We start from the raw sequence: 13,186 nt of genomic DNA on the forward strand, positions 1-13,186 counted from the left end.
GTTGATTTATAGCAATTTTAAAGTATTTCTCTGATAGACGGAAAAGAAAAATCTTTTCTGCATCATATTCTATCGATCAACAGAACGTATCAGCTGTTGTAAGGAGCTAACATGAGCATCCATCCGCCTGCCTATGTTTACCAAACTCATTGTCAGAGATAAACCGTGACGTCGCTGGCTGAAGAAAATATTGTGTACATCATTGCATCGTGCAAACATGTATTAAAAGACGTAGGCAAGCAAATGTTGACAAATCAGTGACACAAGAAATTTTAAATAAAAAAGAAACGATGTGATAATTGAATTGAAAATAGAAAATGCAACTGAACACATTATAAAAAACTTCTCCTGTGTTCGTGTGCAATTTTTTTTATCTAAATAGTTAGTTATAAACTCACCCGTGGAGTGCACAATCCAAATCACGGTTTCGAAAAAAATCCTTGATGTTGTTGACGAACGGGATCCTGCAATCATAATATAAATTAAAAGTTAGAGAAAAGTTTTTTATTGATTTCTGTAAAAAATATTCTTACATGTTTCATCAGTAATTTATAATATTCAAGTTGTATGTTATGTAATTTATACATAAAACATTGTTACCTCTTCCAATCATAAGATCAAACGAAAGTCTTTCCAAATTTTTAAGATTCTACGAAAATCTTTCCTTCGTCAAAACGACGGAATTAAATGCAATTCGTTGATAATTCAGTAACGAGCACGTTAAGACTTAAGCGTGACACAAATTTTTCTTGGTCAACGGACGTTAATAACAGTGCATCTAAATTCGAGTTTGAGTTGATTAAAGTACAGGAGGCGAGTACATCCTATTATTAGTGTCATAGCTTTCCAACCATGCTGGAAGCTGCTTAAATTTAATAGCTCGGAGTAAGCTTAAGGTAAGGTATATTTATATATTTTCCTGTTACACTTTGGTCGCGGAAATAAGTCTTAGCGTCAAGCAGAGAAAACTGAAAGCTCTTATTGTCCCTTTTGACTTAAGGGAAATAGCAACTCTAGCGATTTATTTCTTTACACTCCATGGTGATACGTCAATGTCTATAGGTATCAACTTAAGTAGAAATAGCGAGTAATAGTCAGACGTGCCAGCCAAGTCGTTCACAATCGCAGACGAACACCAGTAACTTTTTAAAAGTGAACAATATTTCTCATTCATTTTCTTATATAGAATCATCACATTTTCCCATGCATTACCAATTACACGATACTCTATTTTAAATGGTAAAGCGTATTCGATAATTACGAATATAAATTTCATTTCAATTTTTAAATTTATTTATTGATAAAGAACCATTTCGTTTTACAACTTTCATCGTCTGTTCTTAATAGAATGGCAAGGTTTCATTTAAAAAAAATCCTTCATCCACTAAGTAAATGTTGTCGTCTTCTAACAAAATAATTTCATTTACAAAAAGATTCCTTCATCCATCAAGTAGGTGTTGTCTACTAACAAAATAATTTGTTTGGTGTATGGTACAGGAACCCCCTAAAAAAAATCTTGAAAATTTGCTGTAGCTTGACTAATTTAAGTATATCCTAACAAAAAAAATTCAAGTTTAATATCTGTTCTGTAAAATCATGTTATGTTTTGAATCAAAATATACAATTACAATTAAATCTTGAAAAAGAATTCTCGAATTTTGATTATGACTATTTCGTTCATCCCCCCAAAACGACGTTCTTCTTCGAACAACGAGTCACTTATGCTAAGAAAACAGTTTCAAAGTTTTCTCGCAACGTTATTCTAATAACTGTACTTTCCAAACGCTTCGAACAATAAACGATTCAATTAAACCCAATAGATGTAAATTTCTGGATCGCGCGTTAACGCCGTTTATAGGGAACGGAATACTTGCACACCGGTAAATCTCCGGCGTATTTCTATTCCCGTATCACGCGAGAGTTATTAAGGTCCTGTAAACCGCGTTGCATTTAGCCAACACCCCATAAAACTGTAAACACGTTGTCGACATTGGTTTTATCGCGTACTCATCGCAACGTGCCGAGTTCGGTTGGATTCATACGCTGCCAGTTAAACTGCACCATTGTTCGGACATGTACGGAAAATGTTCGGTACGTTATTTGATCAAGCTTCCCTATCGCATGGAGTCCCGCCGCCATGCGCAGAAACTGGACACATGGTTCGATGCCACTATCAATTTTAATACGTTGTATGCGTGTAGTAGTTTGAAAACGTTAATCGTCATCGCTACAATCAATTACGTTCGAAGTTTATCGCGGCGTTCGTGTGTGGCGTTTCGTTCCTATCACAATTCCATTGTGAAATCATTCGCACTTATTTTAACATCGTGCTTTAGTTTCTGCAAAATGTTACTTAGGTGATGTTAAATCGTTTAAAAATATGCAACCCGTATATTACGCTTTGCCAGAGACAAAAGTAATAAAAGCTACAGTTGCATGGGGCACGTGTGAATCAAACACGTGATTCAGTATCGATTATATATAACAAATATACGTACTCTTGTTTGTTTGCACTCGATCCATCGAAATGGTACTATGATGTAACGGATTTAATTTGTTGGTATTTCTACGCGATAGTTCGAACGTTTCTATTGGGTGTAATGTTTATATTTATTGAGTAAATATGATATTGGCCTGGAAACATGAATAACTTTTATCTTTGGTTAACTAATTATCCCAGAAATTTCTCAGTTAAATATAATAGTTCCTTTGTCTATATTACTCTTTGTTTTCCATCAATCATTAATCCTATACAGATATAGATTGCCACTTGTTTTGAGATTGTTTATAAGTAAAAGACATTTAAATATGATAATTAAAATCTATATTCAATGTGTCACTTTCCTTCGGTCCATTTTACATAAATTTACGATTTTATGTACATTCGCTAGAAATAGTTTTATTTTATGAATCTTGTTGCTAACAAACGTACATAGTATTCAGAACGTTAAGTCGGCTGTAGTGAGATTGTTTCGCACTATGAAAGTCGGAATGAAATAAGCCCAATTTTGTATACCTCATACAAAATTATAATTTAATGAAACAGCAAGAATCTAATGATTACTGAAAGAAAACATGATTGGAAATTATTTGGAAAACAAGAGGACGATAAGAACATGATTGGTAACAAAAGGGGAACTGAAGTGTATCTGTTATATATATGACAGTAATGAAAAGTATTTATTGCAGGAAGGAAGAAAGAATAGTCTCAGGTTGGGGGAAATATAATACCACACGTAAGTAGTATGTGACGGCTGACTATAACGTCTGACCTAATACGCCTCCGAGTGAGCTCCTTTTCCTCCGCGGAATACAAAGTTGTGGAGCCCGTGAGAAAAAAATATCAGTACATGTACACCATAATTTCTTATGTATCGCCACTACATGTAAGTTACTCCTCATGCAATAATACTTATATTACTTAAATATATTAAAATATAAGAGGAGTAGGTATTACATTCTTTTTATTTTTATAATCCTTACGTTACATCATATTCTTTGATACCTTTCATTTTTTAAGGTTTATATAATACATTCATTATACCTAAAGGACCACCTATATACCTATCGTTCACAATATAAACGTTTGGACTACTGCTTAAAAATGCAAAACAATCAAAACTCGTAATTAATTATACAGACACGACTAAATAGAATTCCAAGTCTCAGCTGTCAAACTTCACCATGTAACCGTGAGCGGACAACAAAAATTCCCCAAAACGAGTAAACATAAACGGGCGAAACGAACGAAAGACTACAGTTAGGCGCATAACTCTTTTTTTCAGCTTTTCGTAAAATGTACAACGCCTAAACAAATGGTCATTGAAATTGATTCACTTGATTAAAACAATGCTTCGTCAAGCGTCGGTGGCTCCGCTATATCAAGCGAACAAAGGCGTTCATACTTTGTACACAAAAATACCGTCGGAAAGAGCACAAAATTGTACGACGAAGCGATTAAACCGTACGAATCAAAAAAGCGGCGGCAAGTAATTGCATTTTGTACGAGCGTTTTTCCGGCAAAAATATTTCCACTGTCGCCGCTATGCCGTTGTTACGCATGGGGAATGAAAAAAAAAAAAAGAAAATAAAAAGCCAGAGAGACGGAAAAAAACAAATTAACGTCGGGGAAAAATGTCCACCCCTAACTACTAAATCGTAACAGGTAGGTTGGAAAATGGGACAAAACAGTCCGCATACTCAATGAGCTGTTACAAACGTGGAGTGCACCATCCGACTCGAGTTTCCACCGTTAATTATATTCCGGACACGACTCGAAGCATTCAGGCTAAATCCCTATTAGCGAATTCTTCGCGTCCCGCTATAAATTTCCCAGGGTCAGAAATTGCGTTTCAACCATCGTTCACGTCCTCAACCGGGTGAACATTAGAAGTTAGAGCGCTCAACAGCCGTCTATATTGTCTCCCAGCCTCCATCAATCGTCCGATACTACGACTCGATTAATTCTCATTAGATTCGCCAACTTCAACTTCCCCCGCAGCAAATCAGATTAATGTCGATCGCGACGTACACCCCCACGGCCGCCATTGTCCGTCCTGGCAACTCGTTACCCTACATACGGAAACGGTACGATAAGGAAACAGTTTGGTAATTTTCAGCAAAGGATCCATTGGTGCATTATTACATTTTCTTTGAGCATGCACTCCTGAGAACACTTTGTGTGGATTTAGAAAAAGTGAATATAAAATATATAATAAACTTTTTTCACATCTGTTTTTACAACCTTTATTTTCGAGAAATCGATTTTCAACATTTCCATCGAACACTATATCGGCATGTTAATAATCATTACGAACCCGGTGTTTGTTTGTTTATGTGTTCAATAAACCATAATATAAGTTCAACAACAATTCACCATATAGTTTCTTCATGAGTAATTTCAAAAACCACCTCTATTAGTGGTGTCCTTTAAGTTGTCCTTAAAGGAGCAACACTGTAACGTTTGTAAGAAATGGATGTCTGTTTGGAAGATTGTTCCCCCTGTACATTAAAATATTCGAAAGGAGAAATTCGACCACGTATAATTAACGCAGTCGAAGCGTGCAATTATACGCCTAGATGCAATTTTAACAACATGACGGTTAGCTCTCTCGCGATGTCCCGTGAAAATCGACCCAGCCCACTTTCCGGATAACATCGGCAATCGAGTTAAAACACCTTCCTCGTATCCTCAACACCGTGTTGCGAATACGTAACATTTTCCTACGCTGCGGGGAGGCCAATGGCCGAGCCACCGCACGAGCCAAGAAAATTTCCATAGATCCTTAACGCGTCGGTGGCGTACGCAAAGCGACAGACTTTGCGGCAGGGTCGCGTCGTGCATCAGCCACAGGTGCCTTCTCGCAGTCTCGCCGACACGAGGCGTTTATGGATGTTGTAAAAGCGTCATCTCCCTCCCCGTGTTCGGGAACATATCGGCATCCTTCAGCGCGCCTTTGTGGCGTCCTCCTGTAGTCGGTTCTCACACCCTCGAGCACCCTTCGATGGATGCAACACGAACGCAAAATGACCGTTTCGCTTCGAACGTTGAAACGGTAGACTGTTCACTCGTCTATACCGTGATAGAGCAACAGTGAACTAAGCGTTGCTTACGTTTCCTTTCTGAGCGAATTGTGGGAATTCTTTCTTTCGCGTAATCTGTCTATGTTTGAATGGAAATGTCTTTTTGAGGTTTTTTTCTTTTATCGTTTACGACGTGATATTTTTGTAGTTGTGTATTGGGGATATTGGTGACAAGCTTGTCAAATTGGTGGATAAGCTTGAAGTATGGAGGGGAAAGGGTTACTAACCCTTGCAATTAGCTTTCGAGAGATTGTTATTAGAAACCTGAGTGGTAGAACTTTGAATTGATGGTGGCGTTTAATCGATATAGAATTCAGTAGCGGTCTTCAATCTTACACAGAAAGCAGTGAAATTATATTCTATTGTATTGAGTTATATTACATTATATTATATTGCATTATAATTATATATAAGTATATTTGAAATCAATACACTAAGAAAATATGTGTAGTAGTGACCTCATAATGCATCACCTTAGAAAAAGCACAATATTTAATATAATTCTCACATCAACAGTAACTGCCTACGCAAACATACAAAGATTGAATCATGACATTCGAATGCTTAAATATATATGAAATTCATTCGTAACATTGGAAGTCTTATAAAATATTAGAGTATCAAAATATTCAAACATTAAATTATTCGAATAGTGCCAGCCCTGGTTTCAATGACCTTACAGTATGCTAAACACGCAATGATCGCGCCCGAATTAACTCGGACAACATAGTTGCCAGATAAATAAGTGAAACCATGCTTAGTGACCAAAATAATAAAGAGTCTAGTGCAACCAGGAATAAAGCATCTGAAGAAAATCATTTACACATAATATTTACAATGGAAACTTACATCGATCATCATGGAGATTTTTGTAATCTATAGTATTCTGTAGTGCAAGGAATATTAAACATAACTTTATAGAAATTGCAATACGATAAAACATGGAATATTTATAATTCAAATATAAACTATACAACGTATGCGTCTTCATACAAAGGCAAGTATGACAAATTTAAATTAATTGTTATTTTAAGATAGTCAGAGGGAGAATAGTATTGTTCGTCTCGTGTAGATTTCGTAAACAATTCTAAGACTAATTCAAAACAGTTTCAATTTAAACGTTCCATATCCTTTCCTTGCATCTAGAAACATCAAACAATATACAAGAAGTTTATCTATTAACGGTAAATATTTTAACGAGTAACTCTAAAAAGCAAGATAGGTTTAATCGATACCATATAAAATGCTATCATATACGATTAAAAAATAAACTACAAAAAAATTCATGAAATTTCCTCAACTCTGCTATTTTTGCAGTAAAAAATTCCTTTTCCGCCTCCCTTAAATAGAAATAAAAAGAAGTACGCTTGTTTACGCTTCAACTCGTCACACTGGGCGATCGTCCAGCGCAGTTTTCGCCTGTTCTTCGCGTTTCCTGGTCTCCTGTACCGTTCTGGCATAGTATTAAAATCAATACGGTATGCGTTTGACTGGTACACCGTATTCACCGCTATTACCGCACGCGAGAGCCGCGGGGCCATACGTACACTGAGAAACGTGCACGTCTCTGTCTCTCAGCCTGCTCCTTCCTGATGCACGCGGGAATTGTAGCTGCAACTGCAGTGCCTTGCACCGGACAACCAACCGCTACGGTATGCCCTAACCCAGCCAAACGGCTGAGTGAATGAATAGTTGGGCTATTAGAGTGTGAAACTGTTACAATGCGGCACAAAGTTGGAAGGGGTTCGGCTGTTTGGTAGATGGCGTTCAAAGTCGCTGGATAATTTCATGCCAAGTTAATCAGACAACTCGTTGGTGCCTCTGGAGATGCACGCGATACAAAGGAAAACCGAAGAAGCGATCGAGAAGTTGAAATGGAACTTAAAAGGAAGCGAAATAGGGGTGGAAGATAAACGACCCTGAATTAAAAGTATCTCGACGCTTTATCAATTGGAGTAGGTATGTAAACTGTTACGAATCTAATAATTAACATTGCTTGTGTTTTTGAAATTTGTTTGGATTACATTAGAGAATATTTCTTATCGATAGTTTATTTCATGTTTCACTAGTAACGAATAGTAATAAAGAGTAATTCAATTTTCATTTTATTAATGTATCCGCCATGTGTTCTTTCTTTCAACGAACCATGGTTAAACAAGACATCACACAATGTTTCTTTAATACACCGTGTAAAAGTTTATGAAGCATGGTGTACGGAAACTTTTTGGAGCCCCTGTAACTTGTGATATCGAACAGTGTCCAAGACGCACGGATGTCACGTAACAGCTGCTGCTAATAGCCTGTTTAACCAGCAGTCCGAAACCTCTCATTCTCACGGCTAGACTAATTATAGTGTCCCGTCTTAAATTTGCGCATGTTGCGTGTCACGGGTCAACATTCCACGCGCGTAAATAGCTTCGGCGTTCTTTCGAATTCAGTGAAACGACCCGAGCTTGAAACCTTAAAACTGAACAATTGAAACGTTTCACTTTGCCTGTTTCGTAGCGAATCCAATATCGTTATCGCAATTAAATCTGAATTGGAAGACTTGGAAATTGTTCGGCGGGTATCTTATAATCGTTTCAGGAATTGTTTATTATTCGAGATTAATTTTAAAGAGAAATAAGGAATAATTTCTGTTGCCGTGTTATGTATTAAATTTTTAAATATTTATGATATAAAGTAAAAGTGATTTTTTGGAAATTAAAATTTACAAGTCGTTCTACACCTTAAATAATATGATGTCTAAAATAAAACTGATACGTAAGTTTCCTAAAATGAAAATAAATGTAAAATACGAATATGAAGAAGATAATATCAAATTTAATTTCAAAAGAAGAATACAGTAACTTTCAATCATGTACTTAGTAAAGCAAAAGAACATTAATGTGTAAAATTATTGGCCCAATCTATTAAATGAGGTACAAAGATACAAAACACTGCATAAATATAAATCACAGTGGTCGTAACTGGCTTTTAAATCGATGCAATACCAAATAAATGAATTATAAAGGAAGTCTGGGGTAAACGAGAGAATCTTTTTATGCATATTTATCAAATGGAAAACTGTCAAGTGAAAGTAACAATTCTACATATATACATTCTAAGAAATAGAAGCATACAACAACAGAATGAATAATTAAAACATACATAAATAACATACCTAAAGTAAAAGCTGCGATGAATCGTGCGAATAAAAATAATATAAAAGAGGAAATCAACAAAAACGAATACAAAACCCACAACTGATAATGTAGACATGTATGTAGATATATAAAATTAGAAAAGGGATTAAATGTAACAAAAGTCGTTGTATTCTGTCCGTTGTGTTCTAATTTGTACGAGGCAGGGTTTTCTGTTTATCGAAACAATTTATGAAGATAATCTCGAACCCCGTGGCAACATCTACTTGTTCACATATTACTTTCTTTAATACTTTGAGACCTCTAGAGACACTCTAGTTTTATTTAATTTTTCTAGCTTGAATAGATGCTTCTTTCATCTACAAAATTACTTCTGCAGACAATGCTAAAGTATAAGACAAAACATAATACATTGTGAAGTCTCTTTGGCAAAGAAGACAGCTTCAGAAAGTAAAATGCTGAATCATCAAACATTAATATAATATCCATGGTCCGACTGAGGTTTTCCTATAATGTCTACTATCTTTTCTCAATGCAGATGTAAATTCACATTTGCAAAAATATTAGTTCAATATTCATTAAACAATAACAGTCTCTATTACTGAAAGAAGACTACAAAATATCTTTTAAAGTACAATAGAATTTTTTACAAAGAATATAACTTATAAGCAAATTCAATTGTATAAATAATCCAATTTGAACAGAAATTCTATAAAGATCTTAATATAAATAAATGGAATCCTAAAATTACTTCCTTCAAACCTCCACTGTGAATCATGCTTGCGAACATACTAACACATTATATAACTTTGAAGGTAACACCACCCCACGAAAGTATCTCAAGACTTCACCAGTGAATTTGGAATTGAATTCGCATGAACGCCAACTGGAAACCGATTAGGATTTTCCGTCTACGCGCTTAATCACTGACTGTATCAAATGTCGTGCATTGTAGCAAGCGTTATGGCGGATAGAATACTGTTGCGGAGGGAGTTACATTTGATACTAATTAATTAGCTACTGTCACTTCCCAGCGGCGTGGTCGTCCGCCACCAAGGTTGCGGCGTGTACGTCAGTAGCTAGGCAGTCGCACTTGGATCACCGTAATACCTTATGCGCACGACATCCAGAAAATTAGGGGTTTAATTGTCCTCGACTGCGCTCGCGGCTGACTCGACAATTCACACGAGAAGCGTCATACAAACCTGCCATGATACCCGACAGACGAGCGATAGGATTTTCATTGCTTCCTTTCCATAACTTATCCTCTCCTCCATAACGATCCTACAGGTTCTTGATTTATTAACAGTTGACACTGGAAGTTAACGATTAGGTTGCTCGTTTGTTTGTTTACTTGAAAGTGGTTATTTTTCTGGTTGGGTGCACGATGTCCGTGCAAAAAGTATGACTCGTGACTCTCGTGGAAGAAAGTACTCTGGACGTGTTGAAAATAATTTTATTTGTTTAATTCGCCCCGGTGTTGCATCCATTTTTATTCCTAAAGATGGAATAGTTCATGAGTGGATTACATCTATTGATGTTGTTAGTATTCGGATAGGTGTTTGTGTATAGTTTCAAAAATGAATAAGATTTCAACAAATTACAGCGACCATTCAACCCTAGCTCACAAATACAAGTCGATTACTACAGTAAATCGTACCAAGCATCATATATTCTGAATTACTCTAATCTAACTTGTATACCTAGTTCCAAATTTCATCAAACACCTATAGGTTACTGCAGGATTATATTATCAATGGTATGACAGGAAGCGATTGTGATGAAGTATATATTTGCTAATCTAGTCTGTCGCAAGTCATACAATTCCAGTGTTGCAGGAAAAGGATGCAGTTAGATTATTCAACCTCAACTTTTTGTACATCTTCATTATGTAATAAGCTGTATTATTATAGGCATTATATTTTTCATTAAGTGACTTAATACTAAACTTCATTTTGTGGTGATTCATACTATATACAATGTATTTATACATAATCACACAAGTAAAGTTCAGTCATTCAATATTTTAATAACATTTATATTATACCCGTCTCATAGGAGTTATTTTATATATAGAGAAATTACACACATATTTATAATTTGACTATTCAAAATGTTTAGCGAGTATACCATAGCGGTCACTGGTGGAATATCGATCAATCCCGTAGCTAATAATTGGAAGAAAAGAACAATCATTTGCCAGCGGCGGTACAGCGCAATTAAATAAACATTCGAATCAATTTCCGTGCATTTACGAAACGCCCACAAAATTTGCAGCGCTCGATACGGTGTCGTCGTGTATTCGAAACCGGGTATTTACTGGGCAAGCAGAATTTTCGCGGTTACCATATCAATGGATGGGCACAATACGGTGCCCTCTCATTAACGTTTTATGATGATCCAGCCGCTTCCGAATATGCCGCCGTGCTGGTAATAAATTCCCTGTCACCATTAACATTAAAAGAAATAACCATGTGATACATCTTCCCCGTTATAGGGTGGCACATCGCATTACATCTAGAATATTCAAAGCGGTAACATCGCGTGCCAGCATTTTGTATTCGTGCCGTGCGCAAACTTAGTTACCGGGGGATCAATTCGAGGGAAGATGGCGATTGGGATGAGACCCGCGTTTTGGAAACGCTCCTAACAATGTCTAATTTCTTTTAGCTTTCAGGTTCGGATATTTTTAGATCGCTCGCTCTGACATTTCGCAGATCCTCTTTCCGATCAGACGACGTGCTCTATATTACTCTTATCCTTTAACGATTTTTAAATCATTGGTTCTTGCGCCTCTTAAGCGAGCAATTTACAACGGGTTACGAGGAGAATGTATGCGCAGGCTTCTGAGGTAAAAGTAATTAAAATTCTTAGAATATGTATCATATTGACATATTGATTATTGGATGCCAATCGCACCAAAAAAAATGAATATTATATTTTATGTTAAAAGTTTATGCATACTTCGATCATTCAAAATACAATGTGTATATTATCTAATATAATATACAATAATCTTGTATTTCTAATGATTGAGTTATATATATTCTCTTTAATCATCTAAATATTTTAATGGTTGTATGCCAATGAGGTTTGAAAAACAATTCGTTACGTTTTCATATTTATTCAAACATTTTTAGTTCACTTAAGGATGTTTCAAATCAGAGGGTCGAAATGTCATGAATAAAATAACGTTCGTGTCACGACTGTCGAACAGTGGCCTATATTTTTCTTTTTAAAAAAGGGAAGGTCCTTATTTCCAAATACTTGCTGCAACTGTCCAGCACGTTGACTACCCCACTCGTGTCAATTTCCTATTCAAATCCTATCCAATCCTATTCAAATTTATTTCCTTTAACGCCTCATCTCCACAATTAATCTGTTTAGATCCTCAGCAAAGAGACTAGCCTCATCAAACGTAAACCAACGGGTTGCAGTGACGCAGCATTTGCGTTCGACATCAAGCAATCCGGATTTAGTCGAGACTTTTCGTTGTGCAATGAGTACCCCCGGCGGAGAAACATCTCGAATTGCAATTCGAGTTCAATGGCATATCGCATGTCGTTGGAAACTGTGCTTCATAAAATTTTAACTCCAATTCTTCTCGTTCTTGCCCCCCCCCCTCCCCCACCCCACCCCACCCCCTCCTACAACTCGATATTCTCGATAACAGAGCCCCGGCATGAAACTCGAGCGCGATGCACTTTTCCAGAACGGCAGTCGGAACTCGAAGCAGTTGCCCCATAACAATTTACCGAGTTACCCAAACGGTCCCTATGACGTCAAATTCTTCTAACTTTCCTCGGAACACGTTCCCGCGCGCTTTTCCACACATTGTTTCGTTTAACCTCGGTCAAGAAACGTTGCCGCTCCTCCGCAAGTTCCTCTAATAAAGGATTTACTGCGCGGCGAGAGCTACTTCAATTTTTCGGGAACCCTCTTGAATTCACGACGAGACTCCAATTTGCCAGATTCACCAACGAATCGTGTTTCCGACGCTTCGAAAGAATCAACTGGAAGATGAGAATTCGTAGACCACGCTGAAAAGTGTGGTACATCTGACGCGAGAGCAACAAACTTTGTTATTCTTCTCTGACCGAATTTTTCGTTATGTATTATTTGACACGTTAATTGGAGCGGGATGCTTTTAGAGAACCGTAAAAATCGAGACTTGGTCGTTGTAGGGAAGCAATTATTTCTTATTGAAAAGTTTCTGGCAAAGCAAGTGTGTCATTGTACAATAATTTTGATTGCTTGGTCGATGCCACTTGTAATGCTGAATGGGGTGCAAGTTACGATGCGAAATTAATGTGTATAAAAGATATAAATATTGCATTGACTTGTGGAACTTCTCATTTAAATTTATGATTCGACAAACGAATGAATTTAAAATGCATATAAAAGTTAAGGAGTGTGGGTAATTATTTAATCTGAGTTGCAATTTTGTCGGACAACAATCT

General features: G+C 36.6%; 1 protein-coding gene across 2 annotated transcripts in view; it reads right to left on the reverse strand.

Annotated features, from left to right (window-relative positions):
- Nucleotides 1-13,186, reverse strand: part of LOC128874440 (uncharacterized) — a 346,195-nt gene that overhangs the window by 259,943 nt on the left and 73,066 nt on the right. For both annotated transcript variants that reach the window (XM_054119240.1, XM_054119241.1), the window contains exon 2: nucleotides 399-464. The gene's annotated coding sequence lies outside the window, so the exon portion shown is untranslated. The remainder of the gene's footprint in view (nucleotides 1-398; nucleotides 465-13,186) is intronic.

This window comes from Hylaeus volcanicus, chromosome 3, assembly GCF_026283585.1.
Source record: "Hylaeus volcanicus isolate JK05 chromosome 3, UHH_iyHylVolc1.0_haploid, whole genome shotgun sequence".
NCBI lineage: Eukaryota > Metazoa > Arthropoda > Insecta > Hymenoptera > Colletidae > Hylaeus > Hylaeus volcanicus.